The 22,869-nt window shown below is 41.2% G+C and overlaps 1 protein-coding gene across 3 annotated transcripts in view; it reads left to right on the forward strand.

Moving 5' to 3' along the window:
* slc8a4b (solute carrier family 8 member 4b) overlaps window positions 1-22,869 on the forward strand; it is a 91,429-nt gene that overhangs the window by 50,924 nt on the left and 17,636 nt on the right. The window lies entirely within an intron of this gene.

Here is a 22,869-nt window from a genome sequence, read left to right on the forward strand (position 1 = left end):
TTTTATATCACTCAAAGGTGACTGACATACTTTTAGTGTCCCATTCCTCTCACTCTGTCTCCTTTCTGTGTGATTGACTCTCATTCAGAAATGGCTGTTCAGGTTAATTGAGTGTGAAACATACATTTGCGGTATAAATAGCTCTATTAAAGCAGATAACAGCGCAATAATGCCACTCTTCAAGGTAGGCTACTCTGCATTCAAATGTTTCCTCACACGTGAACACACACACACACACACACACACACACACACACACACACACACACACACACACACACACACACACACACACACACACACACACACACACACACACACACACACACACACACACACACACACACACACACACACACACACACACAAATGCTCTCGTGTCCTTGGGCACATGTATTTTTAATATGCTGATGTTAGCGGTGTTCAATTGACCAATACATAAAGCGGTTGGGAATGCAGTTTCCTCAGCGCCTCTTGGGGCCCCATAAAGCAAGTACTGTGTGTGTGTGTGTGTGTGTGTGGGTGTTTCTCAATGTCGAGGAAGGCTGCTCCAGAGCCACTATTTCAAGCATACTACGTCATCGAGTGCATACTTGGAATTCTGCCGAGGCCAGCGTACTTCGTAGCGAGAAATTTCGAGGCTGCACATGTGTAGACTCAATCCCCACAATGCTTTGCGCACGGACCAATTTCCAAATCTTTGGCGGAAATCGCGCTCCATTTAAGGCGGGGCCACGCATATGATGCACACCTGCACACCTGTTAGCCTGTTCCACAATTCTTCGTGCAAGTGCAAGTGACTCGGAAGACATGTGCTACCAAGGAAGCGTCCTCGGCATTGAGAAACACCCTGTGTGTGTGTGTGTGTGTGTGTGTGTGTGTGTGTGTGTGTGTGTGTGTGTGTGTGTGTGTGTGTGTGTGTGTGTGTGTGTGTGTGTGTGTGTGTGTGTGTGTGTGTGTGTGTGTGTGTGTGTGTGTGTGTGTGTGTGTGTGTGTGTGTGTGTGTGTGTGTGTGTGTGTGTGTGTGTGTGTGTGTGTGTGTGTGTGTGTGTGTGTGTGTGTGTGTGTGTGTGTGTGTGTGTGTGTGTGTGTGTGTGTGTGTGTGTGTGTGTGTGTGTGTGTGTGTGTGTGTGTGTGTGTGTGTGTGTGTGTGTGTGTGTGTGTGTGTGTGTGTGTGTGTGTGTGTGTGTGTGTGTGTGTGTGTGTGTGTGTACAGTTTTAGAGAATGAGGACTTTTCTGCTTGTTTCCTCTTCCTCAAGGTGCTGTTTGATTCATGGTTGGACAGATGTTAGGGTACAATTATATTAATACAAATGTGTGTGTTGTGTTTCTAGGGGACAAAAGTTGGGAAGACGGAGTGTGTGTATCAACCTATATGTGTGTGCTCTCAAACATCTATGCTTGTCAAGACCAACCTGGCTTTAGGCCTTGAGACTTGGGAGAAAAAAAACATGCTATTAGATTATAATGACTAATTCATTAATGTTTTCATCACTTTAATTTGGCAGCTGCTAAAGCAGGAGTTCATTATCTATTAGATATTTAGATCACTGTAGATGTAGAAAGGACACTATTTCTCTATGAAGTGAAGTTAAGTACAACAAACCTTAAAATTGTAAATTCAGTGTTTTAGTACATTGTACTTATTAATTTGCACCTCTGCTCAAAAGAGGCTTGTCTTGTCTACTAAAAAGGCAAAGTATGCTTGCATGTGTGTGTGTGTGAGTGTGAGTGTGAGTGTGAGTGTGAGTGTGAGTGTGAGTCCAAGTACATTTGTGTACAATGATGCAGTCACTACTTATAAAGCAAGCTAGTGAGCTTAGGAAACGTTGAAAGAGGGGTCAGAGGGAGCTAAAGTAGGCAAAACAAACAGATATACAGTATGTCCTCTGGAAGCTCATTAATAGTCTCTAGTGCAAAACTAAATAAGATACTGTTAGATTGTTTGCTACACGAGGATTACAGAGATCAGAGGGTGCGGTATTCTAACTTTGTGGGTCAAGAGTAAACAAAGAGCATCGATAAGCATCTTCCTCCTCTGGCTGCGGATTAACAGTGAATACAGCTTGTATTTGTGAAGCTTCTGAGAACCATACCGAGGTTTAAAGAACCTACACCCATTTTTAGCTTGCAGCATGCATTGATCAGAACTGCAGAGTATGCTTTTTGTTGGGTAGTTACACACTACTTCTTCAGCACAGGTAAAACAAAAGCGCCTAAATACTGCTTTTTATTTGATTTACTACATTTGGGCCTCATTTTGTGCTATTTTTCTATTATGCCTTTTCAATAAGAAATCTCTTTGGATTGAATATGATGCCCTTTCAGCAGTGATGATATCAGAGATGCTTTGGCGTGCTCTTTTTAAAGGCTTTTTGGGAGGATGGGCAAACAGGATGTGCTCTCTTAAAATATCCCTCCCCCTCTTTATTTTCTCATGGCTTTTTCTTGCTGCTACCTCTCTGTGTTTTCTCTTTTCATCATTGTGCCTTTGAGCCCCTTGTCCCGCTAATGTAAAGCTGCTTTTATCTGCTGCACTCGCTTGTTTCTTTCCTCCCTCTGCCTCCCCTTTTCTCTCTTCATTAAATGTCTGCTCTTCATTGCCCTTGAATGTCCTCTGTGTAGCCATTTCCAGCCTTTTTCTCATTGGCTTTCTTCAACATCTCTCCCCCTTTCTCCCATCCCCCCGCATTTCTCTTTGGTATAATTTTAGATTTCCTTATGTTTTGTCATCCTCCCTTCTTCCCTGACCTCCCTGTCAACTCTCCTCTTTCCCTTTTCACCCTCCTGATTAGCATCTTCCTACAGTCTTTAACCTTTACCTGTTCAAACCATTCCTCTCTCTCTTTTCTTGCTCTTATCTTGCTCCACTGCTTCTTTCTTACCTCTCCACCTCTCCTTATTCTATCCTTCCCCTCACCCTCTCCATCCATCCATCTCTGTCTAACCCTTTACTCAGAGAAAAAGGGACTTTCTGTCAAGGCAATTTAGCTGGATCACAACCCCAGACATAACTCACCCTCCACACCTCCTTCTGTTCTCTCCTGTCTGACAGTATGTCTTCCTTCGTGCTGCGTAATAGTTTTGTTAACCCATTTGGTCTATTTCGGCGCATTTAAGCAACCACACCGCACCTGCATTCATCTGCCACTTTTGTTGTTTATCCTGTCTGATGGAATGAGATTTCTGAAAAGTTTGGGAAAAGTGGTAGAAAGTGGGTAGATGGATCACAGGAGAGAGAGGAGGGGTAGATGGAGGACGAGTAAACCAGGTGCTGCTGAAACGCATTGGAGCTGAACTGACAAGAGGAGAGGAGAAGGAAGTGAAGAAAAAAGGGGGCTTCACCTCAATGTATTACTATCTTATTCATAGAAAATAATGTGATACCATCAAGAAAATTCATTTTTCTCTTACTTCCCCTCCTCATAGTTTCAGATGAGGGACAAAGGCATATTTGCTCATTTATACTTCAACAAGTGGATGATTTCTGAAATAAACACACAATATCAGTCTACTTGTAATAAGAACCACCTGCAGGGGGCCAGTTTTGCAAAACAGCACTGGCTCCATCCAAAATATAAGTCAATTAGTTCAGAAACACTTGAAATGGGAATTAAACTAGAATGTTTGTAAATGTCTTTATCAATGCTTTGTAGAATACATTCATTCCGACCCAAAGATGTGTTTTATAAGCACATGGATGGAGAAGGAGTCAGGAACATGGATAAAAACATAAGGAGGAGAAGTTATAGAGAGATGTACATGACTTATTAATGAACTGAGGAAAGGAGTGAAGGAGGAAAAAGACACGAATAATATGTAAGTGCGTTATCGTCAGTATGTTGCTCTCTCACTCGAGTGGAATTTATTCAGTGTCACTGACTGTGGGAAGTCACACACACATACACTTGATATGCAGCATAGTTCATCTATATTTATTCATTATTTGGACTCACATTATGCACACGCCAGAGGTAATTAAATCCCTCTGTGCCCTCTCTTTCTTCCTTTCTTGTTTTTTGGTAGGCTAAGGTATGTGTGTGCAGAAGACAAAGTTGCTTGTGTGCGTGTGCGTGTGTGTGTGTGTGTGTGTATGGCTCAGCAGGGTCAGTTTATTCTTAGCCTTCCTCTAACCTGCAACCGAGCTCAGTCACCGCCAGAAAACACTCCTCTGTGTGTGTGTGTGTGTGTGTGTGTGTGTGTGTGTGTGTGTGTGTGTGTGTGTGTGTGTGTGTGTGTGTGTGTGTGTGTGTGTGTGTGTGTGTGTGTGTGTGTGTGTGTGTGTGTGTGTGTGTGTGTGTGTGTGTGTGTGTGTGTGTGTGTGTGTGTGTGTGTGTGTGTGTGTGTGTGTGTGTGTGTGTGTGTGGTGTGTGTGTGTGTGTGTGTGTGTGTGTGTGTGTGTGTGTGTGTGTGTGTGTGTGTGTGTGTGTGTGTGGTGTGTGTGTGTGTGTGTGTGTGTGTGTGTGTGTGTGTGTGTGTGTGTGTGTGTGTGTGTGTGTGTGTGTGTGTGTGTGTGTGTGTGTGTGTGTGTGTGTGTGTGTGTGTGTGTGTGTGTGTGTGTGTGTGTGTGTGTGTGTGTGTGTGTGTGTGGTCCTCTCCCCTGACTGCTCATTATATATTTCAAACAGGTGTTGCCACCACACTGTGCCGACGCCTGTTCAATTACTTATGCTCAGTGTGTGTGTGTGTGTGTGTGGGAACTCACTTTAGCCAACATAGTAAAACATTTAACATGTCACCTTGCAAACCAAGTTCTAATTAATCATCAGTATGCTTACTAGAAACAATAAAATACAATTCTCATTTCATATTTCCTTGTTGACATTTACACATTTTATTTGTTCACAACATTGCGAGATAGGGCATGGTCTTGGCCAAGGTCTTCATTTCTGTGCTGCTAGTTGGGCTAATGTCAAATGAGGCTAAACATACTGTTTATATTAGCTATCATACAAATGTTTAACAATACAAGATAAGATACATACATACCCTCTTATGAGTTCCCCATAAGCCAGCTGACAGCCGAATGCCTTCTATGAGCATAAGATTTCATAGGATCAAACTGTGTCTAACCATGAGGAGGGAGCTGTTAACGATATCATACCATAAGATACGATAACGTTGGCCTGACCTCTGACTGCTTCTAGGACCGACTTCTACAGAAAGAAGAAATAAAACATAGTTGTCAGTGTTTTTTTGCAACGTTGTCTGTAACCCCACAAACTATTATTACTTTGGGTTGTCGGCCAGGTGTTCGAACAATTGCTTTTTCACACAGTATGAGAGTCTTGCTCTTTAATGACATCAGTGCTGCTACAACATGGAGAAATCCAAAGATAGCCAGACCTGACAAAGCTACGTTTGCTAAGAATCACTATTCTGGGGAGAGTTTGAGGAAATGGTCAATTTGGAGAAATCTCATCATGCCTCGCAGACAACAAGACAATTCAAACGCCAACATTCCCCTCATCACTTAGCGGAGACACAATCTGTTTCTGTTGTTCCAATGAACCCCCTGAGGTGCACCAGCTATATAACACTACAATATGGAGTAGTGCGGTCGCCCTGCCTTGTAATCAATGTTGCCTTATGTGTAAATGAAGCTCAAACACAACTTCTTAGTGTTTTTGACAAAGCTGTCTGCAGAACTGTGATCATGTATTAGCTGGAGGGGAATCAGCTTGTATGTTTTAAAAACACAGTCTCCCTTTTGGAGAGATGTTTCTTGGAATTAAGAGTGAGACAGAGGAAATATGAGGAAAGTGTGCGAGCTCGTTGTGGGTGGGCGTGTGACACGGCGCTTGTAACGTGTTTGATATTTGCAACCTGTTTCTCCGTCTGTCACCAAAGCAGGGTGACTAACCCAAAGCTGTTCCCAAAATAAAAAAATCCTTTGAACTTTAAATGCTTAAGAGCTGCGCGCTGTACGCCGAGTGTTCACTGCAGTGTGTGTAGTTCCATGCACAGGCATACAGATGCATTTGTGTGTGTGTAAGTGCTGCTTCAGCTTTATGTGTGTGTTGTTAGCACTTTTTTGTATTCCCTCACAGTCATGTTTGTTGCTCATCTAGCAAGTGTCATCTCTTTCTCTTAGCCCTTCTCAAACAAACACGACAATCAGCCCGTCTGCACATTGTGCGCTTCCTGCTTATCAGCCCTCTTCTTCTAAATAAACTGTTTATCACCATATTGACATTAAACGTGTTCAGACAGCAGCTTGGATTTTATTCTTCAATGTCATTGTGATGAAAGTCTGAGCACGCTTTCTTTCAAAAATGTGACCGAGGACACTCCATAATAAACGTGCTGTGCTTTGGTAATGTTGTATTTAACCAATCATACAGTAGGAAACATGTTTAATGCTACCAACATGTTATAATAAGGTTGTTTGTGAGCTATTTAGCATGATTCTCGTACCCTAAAACTGTGGGCTGGTTGATATTTGTCACAAACGCAGCATGCAGTCTGGTTGGTTAGTATGCATAGGCTTCCTGCTGGGAATATTGATGCACTGAGTTTGTGTTTGAGAATATCCAGCCTTAAACCTCTTACACGGTTTAAAACAGCCTCTGGGAATGTAGCTTGCAAATCTGAGGCCATTCAGAAGTTGGTTCTTAGTGTATTTTTATTTCCTGAAATTACTGAAAGTAATACAGACATTGATCCTAAATGCAATGAATATTTCCTAGATATGTTTTATATTATTGATGATATGATATTTGTATGCATCATCAAAGTGAGTGATAACCTTCTTAGTTAACATCTAGTGATCCCGTTTTGTAATTTGTATCCCTTTTGAGACTTGTACTTTATTTTCTGTTTTGTAACGTTCTGTGCTATTTCTTTGAGATTGAGTAGCTCCATTATATTATATACAATGATTTAAGGTGTTATTGATCCACTTGCTATTTGTCAATTACATGACAAATACCATCTTTAAGCTTACTCATCAGTATTTAAAGTTTACACTTGAGCCAGAGTACAGTTAACAAATGTCTTTATATAACTATAGAAAATGGTGTACATACTGTATTTACTGTGCTTTCCAGGCCAGTTCCCACTCCCGGCACTTGCATTGCATTCTCTGATGTCTTCTCCTCCACACATCCCACATCCCTTCAGGTTCAAATAGCATCCTGCTAATGGGCAAATAAACTCTTTCAACTCACCCTCTCCCTCTTTTTCTCTCCTCCCCTCATCCCCCCTTTTTCTCTCATCCGCCTCTGGATGATGTAGTTTTTCTTTTTTTAAGTTCTTTCCTTATTTGTTGCCTTAGCAACTTTCGATCCCTCTCATTGTAAGCACAACAAAGATTAGACATTGAAAGAGACGCAATAATGGAAAGAAAGATAAAGAACAAAAGGGCGTAATGATGGGAGAAGAAAGGGAGGTTTTTGATTCGCCGTTTTTCTATGGATTTGTTTTTCTACCGTCATGTGTCTGCACTGAACTATGAAATGCGAAGAGCCGTACGATAACTCTGGACCATGTTTCTTTCCTCCTATGTTCTTTCATTGATTTGCCATCTCACATTTATCGTGAGATTCCAAAGATGCCGCTTTGACAGGTGAATTCACCGAGAATGGATTGCGGCTGCTGATAGCATCATGAACTGTGCATCATATGAAGCCGCTTCGATGTGTCTCAAGTTCAGAGTCACAGGAGAAATTGCAGCCATGATATCATAAATATAAAGTTATCGACGTTGGAAATGATAAACGTCACCTTTTGTGCCAATAACACATAAGCAGAACAATGGCAGAGATTTCTGACTTCTAGCTTCTGACCTACAAAGTCATTTAAGTGTGAGGGAGAGGAACCGTTTTTAGAAAAAGCCATTATTCCTGGAAAGTGTGGGCTTGACCCCCCCCCCCTCCCTTATACGTTTGCTTCAGTTACCACCAACTCTCTAAAGACCCTATTAATTTAACTGTAACCAGCAATTGGATTGTTTTTGCAAAAAGGCGAATTTGCATAGAAAGGGGCCAGTTTTGCTCCTAATTGTACCTAATTTAAATATATGCACCAAGGATAAGTTAGTTCTTTCTTTCACCCTTCGCAGATGCTTTGAGGAATAAACAGCGCATGTTTTGGTTGTATTTGTGCTGCCGCAAACCACGCAATCCTTGGTGACTTTGCCATTGAGTGTGCGCGTTCATGCGTGAGACACACAACCATTGTTTACCCGTTAATTCGAAAAGGAAAACATTGTTTGGCCAAATGGATTATGAAGATTAAAGAGTCAAATCGCATTTCCGTATAGTCATGGTCTGCAAGGGGGATAGAAAGGCTGAGGTCAGGGAGAGATACAAACAGGCTGAATGAAAAGCGAGATGGAGAGCACACATGCTTTCATCCTCCTTTCTTCTTCTCCTCTTTTCTGTTTCTCCTCCTTCATGCCTCTCAAGTGTCTTATTCTCTTCCTCTGCCCCTCTTCTCTATTTCTCTTCATCTTCTTTAATGTCAGAGCAGTCAAAGTTAAGTAGCTTAAGTCAACATCTTCAACAACTTTTGAAGCTGTGTGTCCTTTCCTCTTCATGTGTGCGAGCCTGTGTGTATTATGTTTGAAATCAATGTGGCAGCAGCCGTCTGTTGTTTGCCCATTGATGTTTTCAGCCTTACTACAATAATTCGACTGACAGTGCCTCCCGCCCGCAGAGCACCTCTGGCTTTTTCTAAGCACCATTTTTAATCCTCGCCTCTGGCTCCTCTATCTTTCTGCCTTTGTCTCGCAGCGCTGCTGTTAAACAGTCTATTGATTTGTGGCTCTAAAGACGAAGCCAAAAATCTGACTGTTAAAGTAACAGTTAAAGGAGAGGTGTCATGGCCATTTCCACTGATCATAATTCCATTGTTGAGGTCTACTAAAATAGATTTATATTGTGCATTTTTCCAAACTCACATTGGTTTCTTATACAGCATCTCTGTAAAGTGTGTGTATTCAGCAGTATTCACTCTCTCCACTAAACGGCTCGTTGTAGCTCCAATAGCTCCAGCCCCCACCCTCCCTGTGAGCACAGTGTGCTCTGATTGGTCGGGACGTTGTGAATCGCGCTGAGCTCCGTGGAGGTGTGGTTTCCTTGTTTAGGATACATAGCGAAACACAGCCAAACTCATCCTGAGCACACACAAACTCACAGCCGAAGTAAAAACAATAAGTGTGGCTTGATATTGAGTAAGAAAAAGGTTGATCAACGCTGTAAGAATGGGTCTGCAGAGAGAATTTCGCCGCGATCCCAACTGTCTGTTATCAGCCAGGGAGGAGAAATCAGCAGAGAGTGTGTGTGTGTGAGGAAGTCCGTCAATCAGCGGGGGCTTAACGTAACGGCTCCGCGGACGTAACGTAACGGCTCCGCAGATTGGTCCATTTGGTTTCGGGTACCGCATGACCGTATCGCGTCATAGCTCTGGGCGTGGCTACTGGGTATCCACACGTCACAATGCCCAGGAAGAACATGAGAAAGTTCCAACGAGGCGTTTTGGGGAGGTATTTTCTGTGTTAGAGTTTTACTCCCTACAGGGTGTACTTTGAGGGTTTTTGACTCTGCAGACCATTTACATGCATACAAACCTTCATAACAAGGGGATGGGTAATAACCGGAAAAGCATGACACCTCTCCTTTAAGAATTGTACGGTAGTGCTTTGGACAGGTATATAGAGGTTGCTGAAATACAAAACAGCTTTCTGTTGAAGCAGCAAGAACTTTGAAGTCTGTGTCTGTCTGTTTTTCTTTCCCCGTGGTATTGTTGTTTCCTCTTCCCCTCGGTGACTCTGTGTCTTTGTTATACAATTCTGCTATTTAGCATCCCTGTCTCTCCCTGTCTCTGTTCTCTCTCTGCTCTCCCGTTTTGGACTTCTTACCCCTGAATCTTCCCCTTGGGTTGTTTTTTTAGCATTGCAGTCCCAGCTATTTTTCTCTGCCAAGCATGCACACACCCTGTGGTCAGCACCCACAAGAACATGCACACACTGACTTTTGCATCCCTGTTATCACCCCTCCCTCAGCCTTCGCACACCCTGTAATCACAGCTCAGAGACCTACCGGGAGCTGCAGCAACAGGCCGCCCCTGCCCCGCCATGCCCATAATTACAGACCCTCTCTATACCCCCCTTACTGCCTGCTCCACATCTGCCCGGGGCCTCCCTCCCTGCTCCACCGGCCCCCGCCCTACCACGCCGAGACCACATTAGAGGCTCAGTGCTGAGTTCACTGACCAACTTAACGGGTGTAACCGCTCCAGGGTGGGTCAGTGGGAATGCCACTTTTCCATTTTCATAGTTTGACTGCCACTTTACTGACAGTTTTCAAACACTTTCAAGCAGCCTTACTGAAATGGGATGGCTTCTTCAAATTCAGGAATCCTTAACAGGGAAATGTTTCCAGCTTACGATTGTTTTGCTTTGCAATTAATAAATCAAAAATGTAATCTATACAATAATGACAAAAATAAATTCCCTTCACAACTTGACGTTTGTTTGGTCCAAAACATCCAAACAACCAAGATACAATTTGTTTTGGTTATCCTTACTATTTAGAAGCTAGTGCCAGGTTAGGTTTAAAACTAAACATGTAAAAGTTTCCGCTTCATTTTTGGTATTTTGGATTTATCAAGTAACCATCTGATGACTTCATTAATAATTAACAGGATTCAAGTTCTTCTTATTTGTTTCTTGACTTTGAATTCATTATACTTTTTCTGTCCATTCACATCCTTGAGAATTCTTAGAGAGTAAAATCTGTCTGTCTGCCCTCTCTTTTTAGGCGTTCTTGCTTTTATCCTCATCTTAGCTTACTGTATGTATGGTCCAACAATTTTAACCACATACCCTCTCATTGGTCTGAGGGCATTTACAAATTAGAGCAGTGACCTCTGTTTGTGCTTGAATGGATGCTGCTCTGATGGCAGTATCAAACTAATGAAGAGATATTATGATGCATCCTCAGACCATCTGGTGATGTCCCGTGGCGGAGCTAACCAAACTCTTGTTCAGTATACAAGACAAGCACCGGTCAGTTTCTACAACAGCAGAAATATTCTAATTGCAAAAAAGTGGGGAATAGCAATCAGTTGTAATCAGAGAGCCAAAGTACTGGGATAACATTTTTGTAGGAATTCAATTTGAAGACAGGGTAGGTGGTTGAATTTAAATTAAGCAATTTTGACTGTAAAATCATTTTATCGCTGCGTGGTGATGATAATAACAGAATCCAATCAAAAGTCTGTTATTCTCAGTGTTCTCATTCCATAGCTAGATTTTGGCTGTAAAATACCCGACTTGATTACACTGTGCAACACAATACATCAGAGCCTGAATATAACAAAGAAGAACTTTATTGTAATCAGTATTTGATTGCATTTCGGGATTAACCTTTAAAATCTTTTTTTAAATTCTATAATTCATCCTGAAAGCACAGAAAGTCGCCAAACAACATTATTTTGTGTGTCTTCGTGAAATATTTGGTCTAGAATCTTGGCGTGGTAATAAATAAACTCAGGGCTAGTTGGTGAGCTAGCATAATGTAGCTTGTTGCTAACGTGCTAGCCACGACATGCTAGCAATGTCTGAGCTTCTTTTTATTCTCTCTTTACTTTATTTATATTGTTAACATATCGTTATTGAATACATAGTATTCTTATACAATGTTTGTGTCTATTGCTATCCTTGACCATGCTAATGTTACATTTCCTAACATATTGTACTTGCTAACTACATGTCGACTGTCAGTTAGCAAGCTTGTTAGCTCGGCTGCTAGCTTCATTGGAGTTCATTAGAAAGACACATTTAACCATTGACTCCTTTTTTGCTTTTTTTGGAGCTGTTTATGCTCTAACAGAGGAGGTTAAAAGCTTCCCCATTTGGCTCTCAACTGTATTTTTTCATATCAAATTGAAAATGCAATGTTTTACTGCTTCTGCAACACATGGGTATAAACGTCTGTCATATTATATCAGTTATTTAGTTTATCAAACTGCTAATACCACTGAGGATTTAGATCCATAACCACCTCCATAAGTTGAGTCCCAACAGTGATAACCTAGGACCCGTTTAGGTCAGCCCATAGATTGAGAAAAGCAACATGATGAATGAACGCTTCTGTGGAAGAGTGATGAGCCAGTTCCTGACTGCACTAGCTCAGGGTAATCTGGTATGATACACACACACAAACACACAACATACACACGCTGAATGATGTCAGAGTGATTAAATCACTAATAGCTTGCGGAGGAGACGATGTGACTCACACAAGTTCTCCATCGCAACTCCCATCTCTCACCCTCCCTCTCACTACTCTTTCCAATACACTTTCCTCTTCTTCTCTCCATCTATTTAACACACTGTCTGTCATCTTTATGCCCCGTCTTTCCCTTATCCTTTCTCTCTATCATCTTTCCTTTCCTTCTCCCTTCCTCTCCATCCTCATATTCTGCCCTGAGCTGGCCCTCTGTCCTCATCTTCCGTCTATCTCTCACTCGTCTTTCCTCTCCTTTATTAATCTCTCTTTGCCCTCCACCTCAGCTCCATCCATCCTCTGCCCTGTCGTCTCCTCACTTTTATTCTTCCCATCACAGATATCTTCTCTGTCTCCCTCTTCATTTTACAGGATGATGTATCGTTCCCTGCCGTCTTATCGTTCTCCCATCCGTTCCTTCTCACCTCTATTGCTCCCTCTCTTATGCTGTATCACTTCTTCTAGCCAATTCATCGTTTGCCCTCCATCTTTATCATGGTCCTTATTTTCTTTCAATTCTCTTTTCTCTCCTTGTTGCTGTGTATAAATCTTGAAAACAGATGAAAAATGGGTATTTGCAGGAGGCTTAAAAAAGTTTGGCATTGCTTTTAAAATGTCAGACTGTAAACAGACTCACACACATACTGCAAACACACACACACACACACACACACACACACACACACACACACACACACACACACACAAGTCTCCACCCTTCTTAAGCAGCTGCTAGTGAGCAGTTATTAGTCTGCTCCAAATTATTGATTTCTTCTGTGTGCCATAAACGTATTGCCAATAAAGCTTATTTTAGAGACGTCTTTCAGTTTTAATGGTCAGTAAACACAAATAGATCAGAGGATAAGATGTGAAGGGTAAACTGGAGAGAGATGAGCTGAGGAAGGAGAGAAAACAAACGAACAAAGACATTGAAAGGAGGAGAGATGCATTTAAAAGTGTCCTGCTTTGTGCTCATGATGGTGCATGGATTTATGGTGCATTAAAGAAGAGACAGAACCATGACAGGGTATGAGGAAGAGGAAGAGGAGGAAGGAACCTTTGTTCATTTCAGGTTTGACTGTCGTTAGTCAATATTTAGGCTAACATCCATTAGATATTATATAATTTGTCCTTCTCAGTTCTCGTCATATTGAGTCAACCATATTTTGAATAATTTAGTCAAGTTTTATTCGACTTAAAGTCTGAGCATTTTTAAATAATTTTTTATTATTGAAAACCGACACTTTTTTTGTCATCATATAATAGTAAAAATCATATTAAAGGTGGGGTAGGTAATTTTGGAGAAACCAGCTCGAGATCGCAAGAATTTGAAAATACACAGCCGGAAAAAATCTGCCACTTCCTTACAGAGCCCCTCCTCCAACACACACGAACGCGCACATGACCAATGAGGGCACGAGATAAGTTTGTGCACAGATGGAAGGCTGACAGGCAGGTAGGCCATCCAGTTATTTTAGCCGGGCCGGGCAAAAATGATTGGTCGTGCTTTTTACAGTACTACTGCTTCCACAGATGACATTTTTTTATGGATTTTTTGTCAAAGCACTTAATATATTCATTGCTATCGGGATGTTAAGAGCATTCCATGGAATATAACAAAAAGTGTATCTCGAGCCGGTTTCTCAAACTTACCTACCCCACCTTTAAGTCATTGCTCCATCTGCAGATTATTGAGACTTTTCTCAAAATGTGTACTAAATATGGATGAAAATGCAATAAACAGATGTTCTTCATCAATAAATAGTTAAATCACAAACTGCCCTTTTTATTTCTGTTAAACAAACAGAACCTATTTATAATCATTTGTGTTCCATTATATATCTTTTCAATGTAGCTTTATTACAGTAGCTCTTGATGCTGCATATTCAATATTCTTTGTGTCATTCTCTTTCCTTACTATAACTCTCTCTCATGGTCAGGTATACAAACATCCCACTGACTGCAGGTTATAAGCACACATCCTGCAGGTGAAGTGAGGGAAGGATAAAAGACATATAGACGAATGGGCTGAGGGACGGGCTTTAAATGAGAAAAACAGGATAGAGATAGGAGGAAAGACGCATGGACCAATAAGGGGGGGAGACGGGGGGAGAGACAGGTGGGGGGAGAAAGACAGATGGATTGCTGGGAGAAAAAAACAAGAGGGAGGAGAAAGGGCAGGTGGAGGTGTAAGGAGAGAGAATGAGAGCCAATGATGGCCAGAGGGAGGGAAGTCAAACAAATAGGACAGGGGCAAGAGAGGGAGGAAGGATGGATGGAGACAACGGCCAAGAGTTGGCACCATGGGTGGAGAAGGAGGGAAAGAGGAGGAATGAGTGATGGAGATTAAGTGGAGAGAAAGAGAGGAGTGGTCATTTTTCCTGTGCCAGGGGGCAGGGCGAGCATTAGAGTGGTGTGGAGTGAGTTTATGTGAGAGTGTGTGTGAGTTAGAGCCTTTGGCAAGCATGCACACTTGGCAGCGTATGGTGTACATCCCATAAAGGCCCTCACCTTGACCTTGGTGTCATTACCCACACACACACACACACACACGCACACACACACACACACACACACACACACACACACACACACACACACACGCACATACATACAAACTATATGTGTGAGGACCAACGGCTTCATTTACATTATTCTGATTCATTCTCATATGTAGATGTTGGGTGGTCTTTTCAGGACAACGTCATAGAGACCTTGAAGTAGTTAAAATATATTTTCAACTAAATAATATCCTTCATTTTTATATAAGAAAACACAATTAGAAAAATAAACTAATGCAGAAACCATCTAGAGGTGGTTTTCATAAGCATGCAGACACAAAAATGTGTCTTGGGTTTTGACAAATTGATAAAGATGATACAGTACTTTTAGATAGTGTGCAATACAATGGATTTATCTGCAAGAAACTCACAAACCGTTTCCAGGAGACAATAACAAGTGACGCACACACCTCGGATGCACATTTTATGTTTGTGTTTTATAAAGTTATTGAAGTTGTGGGGGAAACTTCTGAAGCAATTGGAGTCAGGACTCAGAGACACGAGGAGAGCTGGAGCTTTGATGGCAAACACTGACGGTTTATTTGGAGCTTCGGCCGGAGAATTCACAAGACGTCACGGGCCACGATCTGACCACACGGTTGAGATGCCACAATCAATTCTGAAGAACTCTACTGTAGTTCAAGGTTTTAACTAGTTCACAGTGTAATAATCAACATTCTTTATCAGCGAGACTAAACAAATATGGACCCTGAATCTAACTAGAACCTACGTTCCAGATAAAAGAAGGGCTTCTATGTCCCTGAACAATAAACTATCTCATGTCAGCTTGTGCTCGGTCATAAGCTGGCAACAACAATGTGCCCAAGCTGCCCCTCCTTAAGAGAGATAGCAGCAATACCCAAGGCCGTAGACCTATGCCATGGGAAAGGAGACAGTGAGAGGAGAAAATGATGAACTGTGTCAAAGGTTAAATATCTAAGCAAATGATTCCCCAACAGAAGTCCTCTATTGGTTTTGTAAAATTACCTAAACTGTACATTTTGGGGGCTTTTTGACAGATTCCGATATAATTGCAGATATTTGCTCGTAATCCTAGCGTTAGCCTTTTGTTTGTTATTTAAATAACAAACAGTCGTGCAATCACAACAATGCATAGCTCACTTTAATAACTTAAAAAGCCACAAACCATGACAACAAGCCTTGTGTATCACTTTTTGCTGTCCTCTTAATAAAAACAGTTGACGTATTGTCTTCAGCTTCTTCCGGCCATCTTTCTAAATGTGTTGTCAAATCGATGAAGCTGTTTCTTCATTTGCCCGTGTCGTGTGTATTTGCACATGTTTTCTTAATTTGCACTGCGTTGAGCTCTCAGGGTCAGCGTAAATATATGATGAGCAGTGTTCAAACATGCATGAGAAGGGAGAGGATCAAAGAACAAGGGAAGGAGAGAAGGAAGGACGAGTGCCTGCTGCTCATTATTTCATTTTCCCATACATGACAAAGCACAGGAGTGATAAAGAGTATATCTGGCTGTGGACCTGTGTGTTTCTATCTGTTTCTGATGTCTACCCTTTCTTTCTGACTTTCTGGTCCCTTCACCTCTCGTTTCCTCTGAAAAACTTCCTTTCTTTTTCCTTTGCTGCATCCTTGTCTTTAATCTCTCCATCCTTCTGTCCCTCCAGACTTATACATCCTTTGTTAATACATTAATTGGCTTGTTTCTTTCTTTATTCCATTCTTCTTCTCTTTCTATATCTTTGCCAAACCACTTTTTTACTTATCATCCAGCCATCGTTCCGTGCGTCTTTGTGCTATAAATACTGATATATAATTAAAAGCTGCTAAAAGGGTTTGCGGAAGGAGCGGGGGCAGAACTCGCCGCCACAGAGTTTGAACATTTTCGGAAACACAACAACAACAATCGGGAAGGGAGGGTAGCCATTAAGCATCTTAGCCATCACCATGATAACTGCTTTATGACATCTTCAAGATGTAACTCTGTCAAGCTAAAGAGTCTGGGATTAATGACGCATAGAATGCTAAGAAAATAGTCAAAAGGGTTCAAGACTGCATCAAAAAGGTCCAATTGGAAAACTGTAAATGTTTTGTAGCTCAGAAAAATAGAGCTAAATAAATGCACTGCAGCTGCAAAGCCTATTAACATGTGGTTTTACAAGCACAGAAAAGGTGATAGTAGATGTGAAAACATTCATTTGTAGCTCACTGTTCACAGACTAACAGCTGCCTGTTCCTCATGCCTGTAGGACAAACTGCATTTTAAATTAACGATAATTATTCTAGTGAAGATTCCCTGTTTCTTTATCAGAACAGGACCTACCTTGGAAAGATTCAAAATGGCTGACGACACACGGTGTTACACAATCCATTACGTAAAGTCAAAGTGTTTGGTCGAAGCCCTGACCCATGATGAACGAGTCACATCAGAAAACCCTCAGCTGACTCACAGATTCATGCGCCACAACCCCCAAACACTGTCAGGACAGGATCCTGCCAGAATGTTTCAAAACATACATAAATTACCCATGAATGTAATGTATAAATAGCTGAAGGAGTTGGTGCCATGTTTTCTGTCTCTTATGATTGAAGTCATGAGCCTCAAATCTTCAGCTAAGCCTCCAATCCCCCCCCCCCCATACTGCCACTGTGAACCACATTCTGTATATGTATTATGCAAAAGGGTAAAAGATGTTAATTATGTGCAAATTGCTATGAATGTGTTTATCTTATATATATATATATAGAGAGATAATTCACACTTATAAGCACAAATGCAAAGGATGTAAAAGAAACCGCAGTTTTGCAAACACCCTTTAATTTTTAATGCACACCCCCGCTTCTTTCCTCTCTTTTTTATATTGCTCCCGCTTTAAAGCTGTTAAGTGCAGTCATGTCCTCCTGAGATCTCCACCATGTCTCGCACACACACGGCTGAGAGGGAAACAACAGGACACAAAAAAGCAGCCTACTGTAGAATGCACTTATACTCCCCTGCTCCAAAAATGAACATATAAGATATATTTCTCAAAATATGGCAATATGAAGATTACAGTTGTGTCTCGAACAGCTTTGTTGTGTCACTTTCATCAAGGTAAAAGCAGGGGAAATGTTCCTTTAATTCACTTAATTTGCATTTTATTCTAACATACTCCAACTACTTAACCTTTCCTTTTTTTCTACCTAACTCCCAATCAAAAACATGGCGTCATTTTGAAGGGAGTATCAATATCTTATATTTAGTTTTATACATGTAATACAGCATTTTAATTTGTACAATGCAGTATATAACACAAAATGAAATTGCTGCATTTACATTAAACAAAGAATGACACATACATTTCAATAGATGCACAACTGAGAGGAAAGAAGAAAAAAATCCACAAGCTTGGAAACATCCTTTTCAACAGAAATGTGTAAATCAATTGATCATCTGTTCAATCTGAATCAATAACATGAATAATTAAGGCCTTATGCGGTTGAAGTTTTAATTGAGTAGTGCTTGGTCTGTTCAATACAGACTGAGGTATATGAATACTTCTTATTATAATTCTGTTTCTCTGGATATAAGCCCAAGAAAAGAAACCTAAGGGTCCTGTTGAATTTTATTTGCTAATAATCTTCTTGATTATACGTCTTCTTAGATCGTTGCTATTAACATATCTAATGTAGCAACTCTCTCTTCCCTGCTCAGTGCGTTTATCTTCTGTCACTGTTGCAGATCTGGACTATGTTATTTCAAGTATCATAGCTCACGGGCTGCTTTGTTTCCTACTGCTCTGCGTTTTTAGGGATCACGTCGGGGATTTGCAACTGTTCCGTGCAGTATTGGCTATTCTCTCATCGTTTCCGCTTTACATTAGATCCTCTCCGTCCGTCAGCAGCAAGAAAGACTTAACTGCCCTTCTCCATCACACAGCGCTGCGTGTTCACTCTCATGCAAGAGTGCAGATTGTGTGCTACACTGCTGACGCTTTACATGTGTGTGTACATGTGTGTGTCAGCTCCTATCTGTTATGCTCTACTCTACTAACCCAACAAGAGATGTGGTAGTAGTGCTAGATCAAATCTCGTTACCCTCCTTATTTCTCACCAAACTATTTTTCTCCCCTGATCCCATTCCTTCTGGTGTGATGCGTGCTATTCTGTTCTACTTCCTTCTTCTTCTCTGAATCTCCCTTCTTCTACCCTTCAACTTCTCTCTTCTTCTGCCAATCTTTTTCTCCTCGTCTTACATTTTTTCCTCATCTTCTTCCATCCTCTCTTCCCCCTTGTTCTCCCCGCTCTGCGCTCCCAGCGGATAACCGTACAGTAGCTGGTCTGGATTACAATACATCATGCGTACATTTGAGTGCGTGGGTGGGTGTGCTGCAGTAATATATGCATGATGTGATTTGTGACATGGCTTAATCCCAAACAGCGTCACGCAGATATAAATGCATTAACGTGCACGTATGAGTGTGCTATCTGAGACTGATCTGAGGAGCATGAGCGAATAATGTTTGAGTATCACATCTTCATGGTTACCGCCTGTATGTGTTTAAGATTCAAACGTTTTTTCCTCCTGTCCATCTTCTTGCTCTTCTTCATCTCCTTCCTGGTTCTTCGTGCAGAACTACAGGTCTCATGGCTCATTCATGGGCTTGAGTTCTGATTTCCACTACTTGGCTGGAGTGAAGCTGGATTTCTGTTCCACCCTCATGATGTTCTGTGTGATCAGTCGATTCCTCTTTTGAAGAAATTCAATTACAGTTCAGTTTAGGCATGCGTCATCCATTTTCAGGTCATGTTGTGCAATCGCAATTGCATGTGCATTCTGGTGTGCAGGGGCTTAGCCAAGTAGATAAGATAAGATAAACCTGTGTTGATCCCCAGAGGGAAATGCAGGTGTTAGAGCAGCAACAGGAAAAGATTGAAACACAGGATATGGATGAGAGTTCCCACAAGGATAAATAGAATAAAACGTAACGTGAATGTGAGTTAATATGTATAATAAATTCATCTATAATAAAATATCAGCAATATAATTAGGTGAATCTCTCTATATGAATACAATTATGAATAACTATGAATATAAAAATATATATAAATGTATGTGTGCAAGTCTAAAGTACTGTACTCTATATACATTACATTATTACATTACATTGCATTTAGCTGACGCTTTTATCCAAAGCGACTTACAATAAGTGCATTCAACCAAGAAGATACAAACTAGAAGAAAACCATCATACCAATCATATAAGTACATCACGTTTCATAGAGCCAACACATTTCAAGTGCTACTCAACTAGCTTTAGATAAGCCAGTCCTTTGTTAGTATATAAGTGCTTTGTTAGTAATTGTATTGCTCGAAGTGGAGTCGAAAGAGATGTGTTTTCAGTCTGCGCCGGAAGATGAGAGCTTTCTGCTGTCCTGATGTCAATGGGGAGCTCATTCCACCATTTTGGAGCCAGGATAGCAAACCGACGTGTGCAGATCGCAAAACAACAAATATAGAACTAGAAAGATATTTGATCAACAACAACCCTATTGTGTGCATTTTGGCATTTTTATTTATTCATTACAAATAAACGTTTACACCCCTGCAAAATAGTGATATGTTTAGTACAAACTAACTCCATTGGGAAATTTGGCGCTATCATTTTGTATATCTAGGGATGAACATTAAATGCCTTATGAAACACTTCAGTCTTCTTGTAAATCAGTAGTTATATAAACCTTTGGCATGCTCTGTCGTCTTATAACTGCATCTTATCTCCTAATTTTGATCATCTATTTTCACTAATTAAAGTTTCCAACCTAAGTGCACCCAAGTGTAGCATCTGTAGCAGCTACGCCATGTAAACAAACACCAGCTGTGTCACCGGCTACGGCAGATTAGTCCCTGAATGCAGCGCGACGTAAATGTAGAGAGGGCTCACAAATCCCTGGGAATATAACCTCTTATGAAACCGATTCCGTGTGTTTTCGAGTGTCAGAGGAGCACTTCAGCCCAACTTTATTGAATTTCTGCGTGAGTGACAGGGGAAGCCTCTATATTCTTCTATTGCTTCCTCCTGTTTTTTTCCCCCTCTTCACATTGCCGTCTTCTTGTCCTGCTCATCTTACCCTCGCTCTATCACAGTCTTATCCTCCACGCGCCTCATATCCTCCTCTGTCCCTCTCAAACCTCAAATCATCCCATACATCTCTGTCATCCCACACACACCTGAGACACAACTTTAATATTCACCACAGCTGGAGACCACTTAGCACAAGTGTGTATTTCGGAGTGTGTTTTGTGTGGTTGCTCATTATGCGTTCCATGATATCATTAAGAGGGGTAATATCGCTCCCCTTAAGAGTTTTTTTGTATCTCTCCGGCTCTCTGTTGGCCTTCCTCAAATTGTTTTGTTTGTGTTGGTACCACTCCGACGAGAAAGCCAGGCGAAGGCTTTCTTTCAGCCTACCTGCTCCTGTAGAAGTGTGTGTGGGTGTGTTTGTGCGAGAGATCTCGACCAACTCATATAATTTGATTGCACACAGCTCTGTTTTACATTTCTGCCTCTCTGCACTTTCTACTATCTGTACTGTAAAAACGAAAAAGCTGCTGTCACTTAAATTCCAACTAAGTCCAACCATAGCAGTTTTCACACTTTATTTTTTATCTCATTCCTGATAGTGGGACACTGGACTAGAGTTTCATTAACAATTGTGGTATTTCAGTAAAATGGAAACGTTTTCTGCCTGTCCCCTGTAATTGAACATTTCAATGATCTGAGATCCTAGTAATTCAATTTGCGGCTATTTCTTTATAATCTGATAATACGTCTGTGTTGTCCAAAATTAGTTTAACCAAACAAATGAAACAAATAAGATATTTGAGTTTTCAGCCTGCAGTACAAAGTGCATAAACTCCACATACAGTCAGGACCATCCATCATTTGAAGGATTTAGAAATGTTATGGGTACATTGAATATACTGTGATGTGATTAGAATCTCACAAGCCATTGGACTGTAATCAAATTACTTTAATCCAATTTTTTGCAATTCTTGTGGTCAGCTGACAAAGAAAATGAAATGCCTGGTGGCTTGCATTGTTGTTCAAGTTTTAAAAACCTTTCATGATCTCAGTTTTACTGTACGGGAGGAATAGATTCACAGCACTGTGTGTGTTTGTGTGTAAGAGAGTCTGGGAGATTTAGAGTTTCCGCCAGAAGGAGAAACGGTAAAGCTAAAGTGTGTGTATAAATCAACCTCACTCAAGTAAATTAGATGCTTGCTGCTTCGGTTCTCTAAGATGCTTTCTCTCAAACACACATATGCTCACAGCACTAAAGAAATATGGGAGTCTTTTAAAGCCTGCAAACACACACACACAAACACACGGCTTCCAGTAGACTGTAAATCAAAAGTAAAACTGCCGCCAGAAGAAAATGGAAAGAGATGGAGGCAGAGATATAAAGAGAGTCTGTCCATTAAGTAATGTGATGAGGTCTCAACTAATCAAATCAAACTGTCGCTCAATCATTCTCCTCCACAAGAACTTTAGGGCCACATGCAAACACACACACACTGGGGAGATGTAAAACGTATCCATTCAACTGATTTACAGCCACCCTGATCCTGTTTGGGGCTTTTCAATCAACCTTCTTTTTTTACCGCTCCGTCACTCTTTTTACTCGGCTGCCTTTGTTTCTGACAGTGCAGGTGCTGTGTTCAGTGACCTTGCTATGTCTGTGTTTTGTGTCAGACTGTCTGCTGTCAGAAAACTGTCTGACACGGGAAGTTTCTGGGGAGCAGGTGTGAAAAAGTAACAAGGTGGAAATAATATGAGAGAAGGCGAAACAGAGAAGAGAGACGACGAGCAACGTATTGCATTCAGGAATGTATCCATTTTTCATGAAGTCATGGGAGGCGGGAGTGTGTGTCCAGATGTTTTTCATGGCATCTTGTTGTTGATGAGGACATATTGACTGACATGCCAATCGAAGTTGTTGAGATATTTCAACCTGGACAGCTTTACATAAAAGCCACATTGCTGTCACAACAAAGAAGGTCCAGCTTGCAAGAAAGAATGAAGTGTTAGCTTATTATCCCATTATCTAATTTTGAT

The sequence above is a fragment of the Trematomus bernacchii genome, unplaced genomic scaffold (assembly GCF_902827165.1).
Source record: "Trematomus bernacchii unplaced genomic scaffold, fTreBer1.1, whole genome shotgun sequence".
NCBI classification, from domain to species: Eukaryota; Metazoa; Chordata; class Actinopteri; order Perciformes; family Nototheniidae; genus Trematomus; species Trematomus bernacchii.